We start from the raw sequence: 18,317 nt of genomic DNA, 5'->3' as shown, positions 1-18,317 counted from the left end.
AATGCATTTTAGGCCGAATTGGGCAACTTTTGCATGAAAAAGTCAAAATCCAACCTGAAATGTTAAAATCGCTTGAAAAATGCTTTTCTGAGCTGGAAATGCCTTTAAACGGACATTTCTCATCATTAGAATGCTCCTGAAGGCATTTTTGGCCGAATTGGGCACTTTTGCATGAAAAGTCAAAATCCAACCTGAAATGTTGAAATCGCTTGAAAAATGCTTTTCTGAGCTGGAAATGCCTTTAAACGACATTTATCATCATAAGAATGCTCCTGAAGGCATTTTAGGCCGAATTGGGCACTTTTGCATGAAAAGTCAAAATCCAACCTGAAATGTTGAAATCGCTTGAAAAATGCTTTTCTGAGCTGGAAATGCTTTTAAACGACATTTCTCATCATAAGAATGCTCCTGAAGGCATTTTTGGCCGAATTGGGCACTTTTGCATGAAAAGTCAAAATCCAACCTGAAATGTTGAAATCGCTTGAAAAATGCTTTTCTGAGCTGGAAATGCCTTTAAACGACTTTTCTCATCATAAGAATGCTCCTGAAGACATTTTTGGCCGAATTGGGCCCCAGCAAGCAATTTTGCGGCTAATAGACGTCTAGTAGCCGTCTAAACACCCCCCTGACGTCTAGGCTAAAACAAGGCTAATTTTGGGCTGTCAGTGAAAATCTAGTAGACGTCTATCATAGCCCAAGAATAGACTAGTCATCAAATAGACGGCTATTAAACGTCTACATATATACGTCTAATAGACGGTGAATGTGGGTCTAGGCTAAAACAAGGCTAATTTTGGGCTGTCAGTGAAAATCTAGTAGACGTCTATCATAGCCCAAGAATAGACTAGCCGTTAAATAGACGGCTATTAAACGACTACACGTGTGTGTCTAATAAACAACAAAAGAATGGCTAAAGAATTCTTTTTAATCCATTAAAAAAGGTTCTCATAAACATGCAATCATGCAATTTATTACAAAAAAATATTGTTAATACAATAGAAATTCAGATAAGACAAAATTAAGAAAAACTACTTAACAAAAAGAATAAAAACAGTAACAAAATAAAAGCATATATAACAAAATACAATTTTAAAAATGAAATAACATCTAAACATTAACAAACTATCTTCAGTTCACGTCAACTTATTAATTGTACTAATTTCTATACACCCCCCCCCCCGTGCTCCCTGGTGACTGTTTGAAATGCCCCCATTGCATCCTTCACGTCCAGTTCTGTTGCTGCTGGGAAGTTGTTCAACACAGCATCTGACAAATATGAAAAGAATGCATGAGACAAGTATTTTTGGTTTATGTTACATGTGACAGTCATTCTCTTTTGAAAAAGTAATATATAAATATTGACAGGCAACAGTAATCATACCGTTCTCATTACTACAAACAGAAGTGCATGTTTCTCTGCGTGTGTTTAATGACATTTTGGAACTAGCAAAAGAGGCTTAAAGGCAGGGTATCTGATTTTGATCCAGAGAAACATTTTAGTTATGCTGGTTTAAAGTCTCCTCAAGTCTTGATAGCAATCACTATGTTAAGTGATCTAAATGTGTATTTTTATATATTTGTGTCACCTGTAAAAGGCGTAGGACCAAAAAACGTTCAACAAATCATTGAACCCTGACGGAATGCAATAATTGGATGTGGGCATGGGCCAGTTACCGGTTTGAAGGTATACCGAGATTTTCAGAGTCAAGGTTTTAAAAAACCACAAAAATTTTCTGTGATACCATTTTCAATGTATGAACTGTGTTTACACAAAGTGAATTAAATCATGTAATTGAATTCATGTTTACATTTACAATTGAAAGAATATTATCATTTAAAGGCTTTATTTTTACCTGGCATAAACGTTGTTTGTTGCTTAAAAATAAAATGTATTGTGTCCAGTTGAAAAGTTGATGTTTTAATATGCAGACATTTGAAAATAACACATTTTAGTGTCACAATGGCAATACCGCAACACCGTGGTATTTTTGCTTACGGTTATCATACTGCCAGAATCTCATTCCGGCCCATAATTGGACGCATAAAATTTTTGCCCCTCTTCTGTGAACGTGTTTTGCATGCCACTTCACAACCTGTTCACGCTCTGTAAAAATAGGGAGAATCAAATAAACCTTCCTGCTGAATTGACACAGGAGCTACAAAACGAAAGACATTTTGAAACAACAAAAAAAACATCTGGATGAGCAAAGAGCAAAAACCCAAATTAACATTGGTAAGTTCACTGCTTTTCTGCAAGATGGAAACAGCTACAGGTCTGAAAGGGTCGTTGCAGTGTTTCTTTTGGAAAGGTAGGTATGCAGTGTGATTCTATTTTGATGGACTCAGATTGTATTTTAATGAAACTTGTTGCTTATGTAGTTTGTGTTCCTTTACGAATTAGTGTAATGATATTTATCTTTTCAAATTTCTAAACATGCTGTATTTATTTCGGATTAAAAACAGTTGTTTATGTTGGTTATTTTGGTAATGTTATTCACTTTGTCAGTCTTACTGGTTAATGAGATAGGAGTGTGCTTCTGGTTGGTGCGTGTAGGCTAAAGTTAGTATTTTTCAAAATCAAATACCCTGCCCTTTAAGATGCCAAGCATAAAATATTCACAATACAATCTTATTGACATAAAACCTGTCAAATGTCTAAAAATAAAACATCTAAACAATATTGTATGGATGAGTAAACTGTTGTATCGGCAAAGAGTCATTTAATCTGGGGCTTTTAATATTTAGAAAATATTAAGGCAGTACCGGACTGTCGTCAATTACTCCTCATATAGCCTAATGTCATATTAAAAGTATTATTTTGTGAAACACCATTCAGCCTAAAACTACATACAAAACACACTTACCTTTAATAACTGAGAACTGATGTTTTTTCAAATGCTTGCTTCTGCAGTGGACCACCACCATGCATGTTGAACTTTGAAATTAATGAATTTTAGTGAACTCTAAAATAGAAAAGACAATGTCGTTAACAGTTGCAGACGGACATATTTTTTTTGTGACCACATGAAAGACTGTGTTGACACCACAATGTCTGATTAATATTGCAGGTTTAGAGAATTTACCTGTCCAGCATTCTTCCGGCACGGTCTCTCAAGTTTCTCCCTCCAGTTTCGCACAGCTTTGACACCTGAATAGCACATGCCTATGTCAGTAATTGTACAGTATTGTATGCTTCAGTGTACAAGTGTTTACCAACCTTAAAGGTTAATGCCCACTGACCTGCAAGTTTTCCCTCACTAACACAATAAAACTCTTTTTTCCAACAAACTGAAGGCCTGTAAGTTAAATCCATATGGAAAAATAGCTTTCCCCCACAATCTATCTCTGCATGCATAATTGTAAACTGCCTACATTACTGTAATCAACACAGTAATAACTTAGCTAAGTTACTGCTGTTACTAAAAAGCAGCCAACAAATCACTCATGTTGATCTTCAGTGTAACGTTACATAGACTCATTTACCTCCACTATTTTATTACATTGCAGGTTGTACTGTTTAGGTTTTATAAAACATGGGTTACTTACTACGTTATACTGTTAAGTTACCCGCAAGAATGTCGCGATTCCAACAACAAATAAAGTAAATCAATTTTAAACACATGTAAAATAAAATAATAAAAACACTTACAAAACCAAACGAGTGTGGTAGATTGCTTTCTTCGTGGCTGCTCGCTGATGTTGTTGCTTTTCAAACAGCGGAAATCTTTCTCGTGAGATTTGGCCTCGTGTTTGTGTACTGCTGCCATCTAGCGGTTCGGAGTTGTAACTGGATTTTGTTTATCTTTGAAATACGGTCAAATAATGAATGTTATGCGTGACAGCAGATATTCAGATAAGATAAATAAAACCAAACATCTTACATTCACTGGTGTCTTTGCATGCCTGATGAAATATCATAAATTTTGCAAGTTATTTTTTGTCAAAAACAAAATTTTATTAAATTCAAGGTTATTTTGGGCTAAACATGGTTTGTTCGTAGTCGGTCTATTTATGAGCTAAATAGTGGCTATATGTACGACGGTGCATAAAACTCTTTAAATAAATTAAACAAACCTGTTAACTTTGCTTACAATGAAATACCATACATCTCACAAGTTATTTTGGCAAAAACCACATGTAATTAAATTAATGGTTATTTCTGGGCTAAACGTGGGTTATTCGTAGTCGGTCTATTTGTAAGCTAAATAGTGGCTAGTACAGACGGTGTATAAAACACTTTAAAGAAATGAAACAAAATACCTTAATTGCTTTGAACTTTGTTTACATGATTAAATATCATACATCTCACAAATCATTTTGGCAAAACAACATGTAATTAAATTAATGGTTATTTCTGGGCTAAACGTGGGTTATTCGTAGTCGGTCTATTTGTAAGCTAAATAGTGGCTAAGTACAGACGGTGCATAAAACACTTTAAAGAAATGAAACAAAATACCTTAATTGCTTTGAACTTTGTTTACATTATTAAATATCATACATCTCATAAATCATTTTGGCAAAACAACATGTAATTAAATTCATGGTTATTTCTGGGCTAAACGTGGTTTATTCGTAGTCGGTCTATTTATGAGCTAAATTATGACTACGTACAGACGATGCATAAAACACTTTAAAGAAATGAAAAGAAATACCTTGTAATCGCTGTTAACTTTGCTTACATGATAAAATAGCATCCATCTCACAAATTATTTTGTCAAAAACCACATGTAACCAAATTAAAGTTTAATTGGGCTAGAAGTGGGCTAGGCACAGCCCGGCTATATCGGGTCTATACTGAAACGAGACGTTGAAATGACGGCTATTGCTTGCTGGGGCACTTTTGCATGAAAAGTCAAAATCCAACCTGAAATGTTAAAATCGCTTGAAAAATGCTTTTCTTAGCTGGAAATGCCTTTAAACGACATTTCTCATCATAAGAATGCTCCTGAAGGCATTTTTGGCCGAATTGGGCACTTTGCATGAAAAGTCAAAATCCAACCTGAAATGTTGAAATCGCTTGAAAAATGCTTTTCTGAGCTGGAAATGCTTTTAAACGACATTTCTCATCATAAGAATGCTCCTGAAGGCATTTTTGGCCGAATTGGGCACTTTTGCATGAAAAGTCAAAATCCAACCTGAAATGTTGAAATCGCTTGAAAAATGCTTTTCTGAGCTGGAAATGCCTTTAAACGACATTTCTCATCATAAGAATGCTCCTGAAGGCATTTTAGGCCGAATTGGGCACTTTTGCATGAAAAGTCAAAATCCAACCTGAAATGTTGAAATCGCTTGAAAAATGCTTTTCTGAGCTGGAAATGCCTTTAAACGACATTTCTCATCATAAGAATGCTCCTGAATGCATTTTAGGCCGAATTGGGCACTTTTGCATGAAAAGTCAAAATCCAACCTGAAATGTTAAAATCGCTTGAAAAATGCTTTTCTGAGCTGGAAATGCCTTTAAACGACATTTCTCATCATTAGAATGCTCCTGAAGGCATTTTTGGCCGAATTGGGCACTTTTGCATGAAAAGTCAAAATCCAACCTGAAATGTTGAAATCGCTTGAAAAATGCTTTTCTGAGCTGGAAATGCCTTTAAACGACATTTATCATCATAAGAATGCTCCTGAAGGCATTTTAGGCCGAATTGGGCACTTTTGCATGAAAAGTCAAAATCCAACCTGAAATGTTGAAATCGCTTGAAAAATGCTTTTCTGAGCTGGAAATGCTTTTAAACGACATTTCTCATCATAAGAATGCTCCTGAAGGCATTTTTGGCCGAATTGGGCACTTTTGCATGAAAAGTCAAAATCCAACCTGAAATGTTGAAATCGCTTGAAAAATGCTTTTCTGAGCTGGAAATGCCTTTAAACGACATTTCTCATCATAAGAATGCTCCTGAAGACATTTTTGGCCGAATTGGGCACTTTTGCATGAAAAGTCAAAATTCAACCTGAAATGTTAAAATCGCTTGAAAAATGCTTTTCTTAGCTGGAAATGCCTTTAAACGACATTTCTCATCATAAGAATGCTCCTGAAGGCATTTTTGTCCGAATTGGGCACTTTTGCATGAAAAGTCAAAATCCAACCTGAAATGTTGAAATCGCTTGAAAAATGCTTTTCTGAGCTGGAAATGCCTTTAAACGACATTTCTCATCATAAGAATGCTCCTGAAGGCATTTTAGGCCGAATTGGGCACTTTTGCATGAAAAGTCAAAATCCAACCTGAAATGTTGAAATCGCTTGAAAAATGCTTTTCTGAGCTGGAAATGCCTTTAAACCAAATTTCTCATCATAAGAATGCTCCTGAATGCATTTTAGGCCGAATTGGGCACTTTTGCATGAAAAGTCAAAATCCAACCTGAAATGTTAAAATCGCTTGAAAAATGCTTTTCTGAGCTGGAAATGCCTTTAAACGACACATTTCTCATCATTAGAATGCTCCTGAAGGCATTTTTGGCCGAATTGGGCACTTTTGCATGAAAAGTCAAAATCCAACCTGAAATGTTGAAATCGCTTGAAAAATGCTTTTCTGAGCTGGAAATGCCTTTAAACGACATTTATCATCATAAGAATGCTCCTGAAGGCATTTTAGGCCGAATTGGGCACTTTTGCATGAAAAGTCAAAATCCAACCTGAAATGTTGAAATCGCTTGAAAAATGCTTTTCTGAGCTGGAAATGCTTTTAAACGACATTTCTCATCATAAGAATGCTCCTGAAGGCATTTTTGGCCGAATTGGGCACTTTTGCATGAAAAGTCAAAATCCAACCTGAAATGTTGAAATCGCTTGAAAAATGCTTTTCTGAGCTGGAAATGCCTTTAAACGACATTTCTCATCATAAGAATGCTCCTGAAGGCATTTTAGGCCGAATTGGGCACTTTTGCATGAAAAGTCAAAATCCAACCTGAAATGTTGAAATCGCTTGAAAAATGCTTTTCTGAGCTGGAAATGCCTTTAAACCAAATTTCTCATCATAAGAATGCTCCTGAAGGCATTTTTGGCCGAATTGGGCACTTTTGCATGAAAAGTCAAAATCCAACCTGAAATGTTGAAATCGCTTGAAAAATGCTTTTCTGAGCTGGAAATGCCTTTAAACGACATTTCTCATCATAAGAATGCTCCTGAAGGCATTTTAGGCCGAATTGGGCACTTTTGCATGAAAAGTCAAAATCCAACCTGAAATGTTAAAATCGCTTGAAAAATGCTTTTCTTAGCTGGAAATGCCTTTAAACGACATTTCTCATCATAAGAATGCTCCTGAAGGCATTTTTGGCCGAATTGGGCACTTTTGCATGAAAAGTCAAAATCCAACCTGAAATGTTGAAATCGCTTGAAAAATGCTTTTCTGAGCTGGAAATGCCTTTAAACGACATTTCTCATCATAAGAATGCTCCTGAAGGCATTTTAGGCCGAATTGGGCACTTTTGCATGAAAAGTCAAAATCCAACCTGAAATGTTGAAATCGCTTGAAAAATGCTTTTCTGAGCTGGAAATGCCTTTAAACCAAATTTCTCATCATAAGAATGCTCCTGAAGACATTTTTGGCCGAATTGGGCACTTTTGCATGAAAAGTCAAAATCCAACCTGAAATGTTAAAATCGCTTGAAAAATGCTTTTCTTAGCTGGAAATGCCTTTAAACTACATTTCTCATCATAAGAATGCTCCTGAAGGCATTTTTGTCCGAATTGGGCACTTTTGCATGAAAAGTCAAAATCCAACCTGAAATGTTGAAATCGCTTGAAAAATGCTTTTCTGAGCTGGAAATGCCTTTAAACGACATTTCTCATCATAAGAATGCTCCTGAAGGCATTTTAGGCCGAATTGGGCACTTTTGCATGAAAAGTCAAAATCCAACCTGAAATGTTGAAATCGCTTGAAAAATGCTTTTCTGAGCTGGAAATGCCTTTAAACGACATTTCTCATCATAAGAATGCTCCTGAAGGCATTTTTGTCCGAATTGGGCACTTTTGCATGAAAAGTCAAAATCCAACCTGAAATGTTGAAATCGTTTGAAAAATGCTTTTCTGAGCTGGAAATGCCTTTAAGCGACATTTCTCATCATAAGAATGCTCCTGAAGGCATTTTAGGCCGAATTGGGCACTTTTGCATGAAAAGTCAAAATCCAACCTGAAATGTTGAAATCGCTTGAAAAATGCTTTTCTGAGCTGGAAATGCCTTTAAACCAAGTTTCTCATCATAAGAATGCTCCTGAAGGCATTTTAGGCCGAATTGGGCACTTTTCATGAAAAGTCAAAATCCAACCTGAAATGTTAAAATCGCTTGAAAAATGCTTTTCTTAGCTGGAAATGCCTTTAAACGACATTTCTCATCATAAGAATGCTCCTGAAGGCATTTTAGGCCGAATTGGGCACTTTTGCATGAAAAGTCAAAATCCAACCTGAAATGTTGAAATCGCTTGAAAAATGCTTTTCTGAGCTGGAAATGCTTTTAAACGACATTTCTCATCATAAGAATGCTCCTGAAGGCATTTTAGGCCGAATTGGGCACTTTTGCATGAAAAGTCAAAATCCAACCTGAAATGTTGAAATCGCTTGAAAAATGCTTTTCTGAGCTGGAAATGACTTTAAACGACATTTCTCATCATAAGAATGCTCCTGAAGGCATTTTTGGCCGAATTGGGCACTTTTGCATGAAAAGTCAAAATCCAACCTGAAATGTTGAAATCGCTTGAAAAATGCTTTTCTGAGCTGGAAATGCCTTTAAACGACATTTCTCATCATAAGAATGCTCCTGAAGGCATTTTAGGCCGAATTGGGCACTTTTGCATGAAAAGTCAAAATCCAACCTGAAATGTTAAAATCGCTTGAAAAATGCTTTTCTGAGCTGGAAATGCCTTTAAACGACATTTCTCATCATAAGAATGCTCCTGAAGGCATTTTAGGCCGAATTGGGCACTTTTGCATGAAAAGTCAAAATCCATCCTGAAATGTTGAAATCGCTTGAAAAATGCTTTTCTGAGCTGGAAATGCCTTTAAACCAAATTTCTCATCATAAGAATGCTCCTGAATGCATTTTAGGCCGAATTGGGCACTTTTGCATGAAAAGTCAAAATCCAACCTGAAATGTTAAAATCGCTTGAAAAATGCTTTTCTGAGCTGGAAATGCCTTTAAACGACATTTATCATCATAAGAATGCTCCTGAAGGCAATTTTAGGCCGAATTGGGCACTTTTGCATGAAAAGTCAAAATCCAACCTGAAATGTTGAAATCGCTTGAAAAATGCTTTTCTGAGCTGGAAATGCTTTTCAACGACATTTCTCATCATAAGAATGCTCCTGAAGGCATTTTTGGCCGAATTGGGCACTTTTGCATGAAAAGTCAAAATCCAACCTGAAATGTTGAAATCGCTTGAAAAATGCTTTTCTGAGCTGGAAATGACTTTAAACCAAATTTCTCATCATAAGAATGCTCCTGAATGCATTTTAGGCCGAATTGGGCACTTTTGCATGAAAAGTCAAAATCCAACCTGAAATGTTAAAATCGCTTGAAAAATGCTTTTCTGAGCTGGAAATGCCTTTAAACGACATTTATCATCATAAGAATGCGCCTGAAGGCATTTTAGGCCGAATTGGGCACTTTTGCATGAAAAGTCAAAATCCAACCTGAAATGTTGAAATCGCTTGAAAAATGCTTTTCTGAGCTGGAAATGCTTTTAAACGACATTTCTCATCATAAGAATGCTCCTGAAGGCATTTTAGGCCGAATTGGGCACTTTTGCATGAAAAGTCAAAATCCAACCTGAAATGTTGAAATCGCTTGAAAAATGCTTTTCTGAGCTGGAAATGACTTTAAACGACATTTCTCATCATAAGAATGCTCCTGAAGGCATTTTTGGCCGAATTGGGCACTTTTGCATGAAAAGTCAAAATCCAACCTGAAATGTTGAAATCGCTTGAAAAATGCTTTTCTGAGCTGGAAATGCCTTTAAACGACATTTCTCATCATAAGAATGCTCCTGAAGGCATTTTAGGCCGAATTGGGCACTTTTGCATGAAAAGTCAAAATCCAACCTGAAATGTTGAAATCGCTTGAAAAATGCTTTTCTGAGCTGGAAATGCCTTTAAACGACATTTCTCATCATAAGAATGCTCCTGAAGGCATTTTAGGCCGAATTGGGCACTTTTGCATGAAAAGTCAAAATCCAACCTGAAATGTTGAAATCGCTTGAAAAATGCTTTTCTGAGCTGGAAATGCCTTTAAACCAAATTTCTCATCATAAGAATGCTCCTGAATGCATTTTAGGCCGAATTGGGCACTTTTGCATGAAAAGTCAAAATCCAACCTGAAATGTTAAAATCGCTTGAAAAATGCTTTTCTGAGCTGGAAATGCCTTTAAACGACACATTTCTCATCATTAGAATGCTCCTGAAGGCATTTTTGGCCGAATTGGGCACTTTTGCATGAAAAGTCAAAATCCAACCTAAAATGTTGAAATCGCTTGAAAAATGCTTTTCTGAGCTGGAAATGCCTTTAAACGACATTTCTCATCATAAGAATGCTCCTGAAGGCATTTTAGGCCGAATTGGGCACTTTTGCATGAAAAGTCAAAATCCAACCTGAAATGTTGAAATCGCTTGAAAAATGCTTTTCTGAGCTGGAAATGCTTTTAAACGACATTTCTCATCATAAGAATGCTCCTGAAGGCATTTTTGGCCGAATTGGGCACTTTTGCATGAAAAGTCAAAATCCAACCTGAAATGTTGAAATCGCTTGAAAAATGCTTTTCTGAGCTGGAAATGACTTTAAACGACATTTCTCATCATAAGAATGCTCCTGAAGGCATTTTTGGCCGAATTGGGCACTTTTGCATGAAAAGTCAAAATACAACCTGAAATGTTGAAATCGCTTGAAAAATGCTTTTCTGAGCTGGAAATGCCTTTAAACGACATTTCTCATCATAAGAATGCTCCTGAAGGCATTTTAGGCCGAATTGGGCACTTTTGCATGAAAAGTCAAAATCCAACCTGAAATGTTAAAATCGCTTGAAAAATGCTTTTCTGAGCTGGAAATGCCTTTAAACGACATTTATCATCATAAGAATGCGCCTGAAGGCATTTTAGGCCGAATTGGGCACTTTTGCATGAAAAGTCAAAATCCAACCTGAAATGTTGAAATCGCTTGAAAAATGCTTTTCTGAGCTGGAAATGCTTTTAAACGACATTTCTCATCATAAGAATGCTCCTGAAGGCATTTTAGGCCGAATTGGGCACTTTTGCATGAAAAGTCAAAATCCAACCTGAAATGTTGAAATCGCTTGAAAAATGCTTTTCTGAGCTGGAAATGACTTTAAACGACATTTCTCATCATAAGAATGCTCCTGAAGGCATTTTTGGCCGAATTGGGCACTTTTGCATGAAAAGTCAAAATCCAACCTGAAATGTTGAAATCGCTTGAAAAATGCTTTTCTGAGCTGGAAATGCCTTTAAACGACATTTCTCATCATAAGAATGCTCCTGAAGGCATTTTAGGCCGAATTGGGCACTTTTGCATGAAAAGTCAAAATCCAACCTGAAATGTTGAAATCGCTTGAAAAATGCTTTTCTGAGCTGGAAATGCCTTTAAACGACATTTCTCATCATAAGAATGCTCCTGAAGGCATTTTTGGCCGAATTGGGCACTTTTGCATGAAAAGTCAAAATCCAACCTGAAATGTTGAAATCGCTTGAAAAATGCTTTTCTGAGCTGGAAATGCCTTTAAACGACATTTCTCATCATAAGAATGCTCCTGAAGGCATTTTAGGCCGAATTGGGCACTTTTGCATGAAAAGTCAAAATCCAACCTGAAATGTTGAAATCGCTTGAAAAATGCTTTTCTGAGCTGGAAATGCCTTTAAACGACATTTCTCATCATAAGAATGCTCCTGAAGGCATTTTTGTCCGAATTGGGCACTTTTGCATGAAAAGTCAAAATCCAACCTGAAATGTTGAAATCGTTTGAAAAATGCTTTTCTGAGCTGGAAATGCCTTTAAGCGACATTTCTCATCATAAGAATGCTCCTGAAGGCATTTTAGGCCGAATTGGGCACTTTTGCATGAAAAGTCAAAATCCAACCTGAAATGTTGAAATCGCTTGAAAAATGCTTTTCTGAGCTGGAAATGCCTTTAAACCAAATTTCTCATCATAAGAATGCTCCTGAAGGCATTTTAGGCCGAATTGGGCACTTTTCATGAAAAGTCAAAATCCAACCTGAAATGTTAAAATCGCTTGAAAAATGCTTTTCTTAGCTGGAAATGCCTTTAAACGACATTTCTCATCATAAGAATGCTCCTGAAGGCATTTTAGGCCGAATTGGGCACTTTTGCATGAAAAGTCAAAATCCAACCTGAAATGTTGAAATCGCTTGAAAAATGCTTTTCTGAGCTGGAAATGCTTTTAAACGACATTTCTCATCATAAGAATGCTCCTGAAGGCATTTTAGGCCGAATTGGGCACTTTTGCATGAAAAGTCAAAATCCAACCTGAAATGTTGAAATCGCTTGAAAAATGCTTTTCTGAGCTGGAAATGACTTTAAACGACATTTCTCATCATAAGAATGCTCCTGAAGGCATTTTTGGCCGAATTGGGCACTTTTGCATGAAAAGTCAAAATCCAACCTGAAATGTTGAAATCGCTTGAAAAATGCTTTTCTGAGCTGGAAATGCCTTTAAACGACATTTCTCATCATAAGAATGCTCCTGAAGGCATTTTAGGCCGAATTGGGCACTTTTGCATGAAAAGTCAAAATCCAACCTGAAATGTTAAAATCGCTTGAAAAATGCTTTTCTGAGCTGGAAATGCCTTTAAACGACATTTCTCATCATAAGAATGCTCCTGAAGGCATTTTAGGCCGAATTGGGCACTTTTGCATGAAAAGTCAAAATCCATCCTGAAATGTTGAAATCGCTTGAAAAATGCTTTTCTGAGCTGGAAATGCCTTTAAACCAAATTTCTCATCATAAGAATGCTCCTGAATGCATTTTAGGCCGAATTGGGCACTTTTGCATGAAAAGTCAAAATCCAACCTGAAATGTTAAAATCGCTTGAAAAATGCTTTTCTGAGCTGGAAATGCCTTTAAACGACATTTATCATCATAAGAATGCTCCTGAAGGCAATTTTAGGCCGAATTGGGCACTTTTGCATGAAAAGTCAAAATCCAACCTGAAATGTTGAAATCGCTTGAAAAATGCTTTTCTGAGCTGGAAATGCTTTTCAACGACATTTCTCATCATAAGAATGCTCCTGAAGGCATTTTTGGCCGAATTGGGCACTTTTGCATGAAAAGTCAAAATCCAACCTGAAATGTTGAAATCGCTTGAAAAATGCTTTTCTGAGCTGGAAATGACTTTAAACCAAATTTCTCATCATAAGAATGCTCCTGAATGCATTTTAGGCCGAATTGGGCACTTTTGCATGAAAAGTCAAAATCCAACCTGAAATGTTAAAATCGCTTGAAAAATGCTTTTCTGAGCTGGAAATGCCTTTAAACGACATTTATCATCATAAGAATGCGCCTGAAGGCATTTTAGGCCGAATTGGGCACTTTTGCATGAAAAGTCAAAATCCAACCTGAAATGTTGAAATCGCTTGAAAAATGCTTTTCTGAGCTGGAAATGCTTTTAAACGACATTTCTCATCATAAGAATGCTCCTGAAGGCATTTTAGGCCGAATTGGGCACTTTTGCATGAAAAGTCAAAATCCAACCTGAAATGTTGAAATCGCTTGAAAAATGCTTTTCTGAGCTGGAAATGGCTTTAAACGACATTTCTCATCATAAGAATGCTCCTGAAGGCATTTTTGGCCGAATTGGGCACTTTTGCATGAAAAGTCAAAATCCAACCTGAAATGTTGAAATCGCTTGAAAAATGCTTTTCTGAGCTGGAAATGCCTTTAAACCAAATTTCTCATCATAAGAATGCTCCTGAAGGCATTTTTGGCCGAATTGGGCACTTTTGCATGAAAAGTCAAAATATAACCTGAAATGTTAAAATCGCTTGAAAAATGCTTTTCTTAGCTGGAAATGCCTTTAAACGACATTTCTCATCATAAGAATGCTCCTGAAGGCATTTTAGGCCGAATTGGGCACTTTTGCATGAAAAGTCAAAATCCAATCTGAAATGTTGAAATCGCTTGAAAATGCTTTTCTGAGCTGGAAATGCTTTTAAACGACATTTCTCATCATAAGAATGCTCCTGAAGGCATTTTTGGCCGAATTGGGCACTTTTGCATGAAAAGTCAAAATCCAACCTGAAATGTTGAAATCGCTTGAAAAATGCTTTTCTGAGCTGGAAATGCCTTTAAACGACATTTCTCATCATAAGAATGCTCCTGAAGGCATTTTTGGCCGAATTGGGCACTTTTGCATGAAAAGTCAAAATCCAATCTGTAATGTTGAAATCGCTTGAAAAATGCTTTTCTGAGCTGGAAATGCCTTTAAACGACATTTCTCATCATAAGAATGCTCCTGAAGGCATTTTTGGCCGAATTGGGCACTTTTGCATGAAAAGTCAAAATCCAACCTGAAATGTTGAAATCGCTTGAAAAATGCTTTTCTGAGCTGGAAATGCCTTTAAACGACATTTCTCATCATAAGAATGCTCCTGAAGGCATTTTAGGCCGAATTGGGCACTTTTGCATGAAAAGTCAAAATCCAACCTGAAATGTTGAAATCGCTTGAAAAATGCTTTTCTGAGCTGGAAATGCCTTTAAACGACATTTCTCATCATAAGAATGCTCCTGAAGGCATTTTTGTCCGAATTGGGCACTTTTGCATGAAAAGTCAAAATCCAACCTGAAATGTTGAAATCGTTTGAAAAATGCTTTTCTGAGCTGGAAATGCCTTTAAGCGACATTTCTCATCATAAGAATGCTCCTGAAGGCATTTTAGGCCGAATTGGGCACTTTTGCATGAAAAGTCAAAATCCAACCTGAAATGTTGAAATCGCTTGAAAAATGCTTTTCTGAGCTGGAAATGCCTTTAAACCAAATTTCTCATCATAAGAATGCTCCTGAAGGCATTTTAGGCCGAATTGGGCACTTTTCATGAAAAGTCAAAATCCAACCTGAAATGTTAAAATCGCTTGAAAAATGCTTTTCTTAGCTGGAAATGCCTTTAAACGACATTTCTCATCATAAGAATGCTCCTGAAGGCATTTTAGGCCGAATTGGGCACTTTTGCATGAAAAGTCAAAATCCAACCTGAAATGTTGAAATCGCTTGAAAAATGCTTTTCTGAGCTGGAAATGCTTTTAAACGACATTTCTCATCATAAGAATGCTCCTGAAGGCATTTTAGGCCGAATTGGGCACTTTTGCATGAAAAGTCAAAATCCAACCTGAAATGTTGAAATCGCTTGAAAAATGCTTTTCTGAGCTGGAAATGACTTTAAACGACATTTCTCATCATAAGAATGCTCCTGAAGGCATTTTTGGCCGAATTGGGCACTTTTGCATGAAAAGTCAAAATCCAACCTGAAATGTTGAAATCGCTTGAAAAATGCTTTTCTGAGCTGGAAATGCCTTTAAACGACATTTCTCATCATAAGAATGCTCCTGAATGCATTTTAGGCCGAATTGGGCACTTTTGCATGAAAAGTCAAAATCCAACCTGAAATGTTAAAATCGCTTGAAAAATGCTTTTCTGAGCTGGAAATGCCTTTAAACGACATTTCTCATCATAAGAATGCTCCTGAAGGCATTTTAGGCCGAATTGGGCACTTTTGCATGAAAAGTCAAAATCCATCCTGAAATGTTGAAATCGCTTGAAAAATGCTTTTCGGGCTGGAAATGCCTTTAAACCAAATTTCTCATCATAAGAATGCTCCTGAATGCATTTTAGGCCGAATTGGGCACTTTTGCATGAAAAGTCAAAATCCAACCTGAAATGTTAAAATCGCTTGAAAAATGCTTTTCTGAGCTGGAAATGCCTTTAAACGACATTTATCATCATAAGAATGCTCCTGAAGGCAATTTTAGGCCGAATTGGGCACTTTTGCATGAAAAGTCAAAATCCAACCTGAAATGTTGAAATCGCTTGAAAAATGCTTTTCTGAGCTGGAAATGCTTTTCAACGACATTTCTCATCATAAGAATGCTCCTGAAGGCATTTTTGGCCGAATTGGGCACTTTTGCATGAAAAGTCAAAATCCAACCTGAAATGTTGAAATCGCTTGAAAAATGCTTTTCTGAGCTGGAAATGACTTTAAACCAAATTTCTCATCATAAGAATGCTCCTGAATGCATTTTAGGCCGAATTGGGCACTTTTGCATGAAAAGTCAAAATCCAACCTGAAATGTTAAAATCGCTTGAAAAATGCTTTTCTGAGCTGGAAATGCCTTTAAACGACATTTATCATCATAAGAATGCGCCTGAAGGCATTTTAGGCCGAATTGGGCACTTTTGCATGAAAAGTCAAAATCCAACCTGAAATGTTGAAATCGCTTGAAAAATGCTTTTCTGAGCTGGAAATGCTTTTAAACGACATTTCTCATCATAAGAATGCTCCTGAAGGCATTTTAGGCCGAATTGGGCACTTTTGCATGAAAAGTCAAAATCCAACCTGAAATGTTGAAATCGCTTGAAAAATGCTTTTCTGAGCTGGAAATGACTTTAAACGACATTTCTCATCATAAGAATGCTCCTGAAGGCATTTTTGGCCGAATTGGGCACTTTTGCATGAAAAGTCAAAATCCAACCTGAAATGTTGAAATCGCTTGAAAAATGCTTTTCTGAGCTGGAAATGCCTTTAAACGACATTTCTCATCATAAGAATGCTCCTGAAGGCATTTTAGGCCGAATTGGGCACTTTTGCATGAAAAGTCAAAATCCAACCTGAAATGTTGAAATCGCTTGAAAAATGCTTTTCTGAGCTGGAAATGCCTTTAAACGACATTTCTCATCATAAGAATGCTCCTGAAGGCATTTTAGGCCGAATTGGGCACTTTTGCATGAAAAGTCAAAATCCAACCTGAAATGTTGAAATCGCTTGAAAAATGCTTTTCTGAGCTGGAAATGCCTTTAAACCAAATTTCTCATCATAAGAATGCTCCTGAATGCATTTTAGGCCGAATTGGGCACTTTTGCATGAAAAGTCAAAATCCAACCTGAAATGTTAAAATCGCTTGAAAAATGCTTTTCTGAGCTGGAAATGCCTTTAAACGACACATTTCTCATCATTAGAATGCTCCTGAAGGCATTTTTGGCCGAATTGGGCACTTTTGCATGAAAAGTCAAAATCCAACCTGAAATGTTGAAATCGCTTGAAAAATGCTTTTCTGAGCTGGAAATGCCTTTAAACGACATTTCTCATCATAAGAATGCTCCTGAAGGCATTTTAGGCCGAATTGGGCACTTTTGCATGAAAAGTCAAAATCCAACCTGAAATGTTGAAATCGCTTGAAAAATGCTTTTCTGAGCTGGAAATGCTTTTAAACGACATTTCTCATCATAAGAATGCTCCTGAAGGCATTTTTGGCCGAATTGGGCACTTTTGCATGAAAAGTCAAAATCCAACCTGAAATGTTGAAATCGCTTGAAAAATGCTTTTCTGAGCTGGAAATGACTTTAAACGACATTTCTCATCATAAGAATGCTCCTGAAGGCATTTTTGGCCGAATTGGGCACTTTTGCATGAAAAGTCAAAATACAACCTGAAATGTTGAAATCGCTTGAAAAATGCTTTTCTGAGCTGGAAATGCCTTTAAACGACATTTCTCATCATAAGAATGCTCCTGAAGGCATTTTAGGCCGAATTGGGCACTTTTGCATGAAAAGTCAAAATCCAACCTGAAATGTTAAAATCGCTTGAAAAATGCTTTTCTGAGCTGGAAATGCCTTTAAACGACATTTATCATCATAAGAATGCGCCTGAAGGCATTTTAGGCCGAATTGGGCACTTTTGCATGAAAAGTCAAAATCCAACCTGAAATGTTGAAATCGCTTGAAAAATGCTTTTCTGAGCTGGAAATGCTTTTAAACGACATTTCTCATCATAAGAATGCTCCTGAAGGCATTTTAGGCCGAATTGGGCACTTTTGCATGAAAAGTCAAAATCCAACCTGAAATGTTGAAATCGCTTGAAAAATGCTTTTCTGAGCTGGAAATGACTTTAAACGACATTTCTCATCATAAGAATGCTCCTGAAGGCATTTTTGGCCGAATTGGGCACTTTTGCATGAAAAGTCAAAATCCAACCTGAAATGTTGAAATCGCTTGAAAAATGCTTTTCTGAGCTGGAAATGCCTTTAAACGACATTTCTCATCATAAGAATGCTCCTGAAGGCATTTTAGGCCGAATTGGGCACTTTTGCATGAAA

General features: G+C 36.7%; 1 long non-coding RNA gene across 3 annotated transcripts; it reads right to left on the bottom strand.

Moving 5' to 3' along the window:
* Positions 1-579: 579 nt before the first annotated feature.
* On the bottom strand, positions 580-4,830 carry LOC135764953 (uncharacterized). 3 transcript variants are annotated; one of them, XR_010540366.2, is made up of 6 exons: positions 4,653-4,830; positions 3,882-3,903; positions 3,650-3,802; positions 3,084-3,148; positions 2,865-2,963; positions 580-1,266 (listed from the first exon to the last, which is right to left on the bottom strand). It is a non-coding gene; the product is annotated as an uncharacterized lncRNA (long non-coding RNA). The 3 variants fall into 3 exon arrangements; XR_012336036.1 differs by lacking the exon at positions 3,882-3,903 and adding an exon at positions 1,997-2,104; XR_010540365.2 differs by lacking the exon at positions 3,882-3,903.
* Between the last annotated feature and the right edge of the window lie 13,487 nt (positions 4,831-18,317).

Source organism: Paramisgurnus dabryanus, unplaced genomic scaffold (assembly GCF_030506205.2).
Source record: "Paramisgurnus dabryanus unplaced genomic scaffold, PD_genome_1.1 h2tg000149l_1_20425__unclustered, whole genome shotgun sequence".
NCBI lineage: Eukaryota > Metazoa > Chordata > Actinopteri > Cypriniformes > Cobitidae > Paramisgurnus > Paramisgurnus dabryanus.
This window is presented reverse-complemented; position numbering and strand designations above follow the sequence as displayed.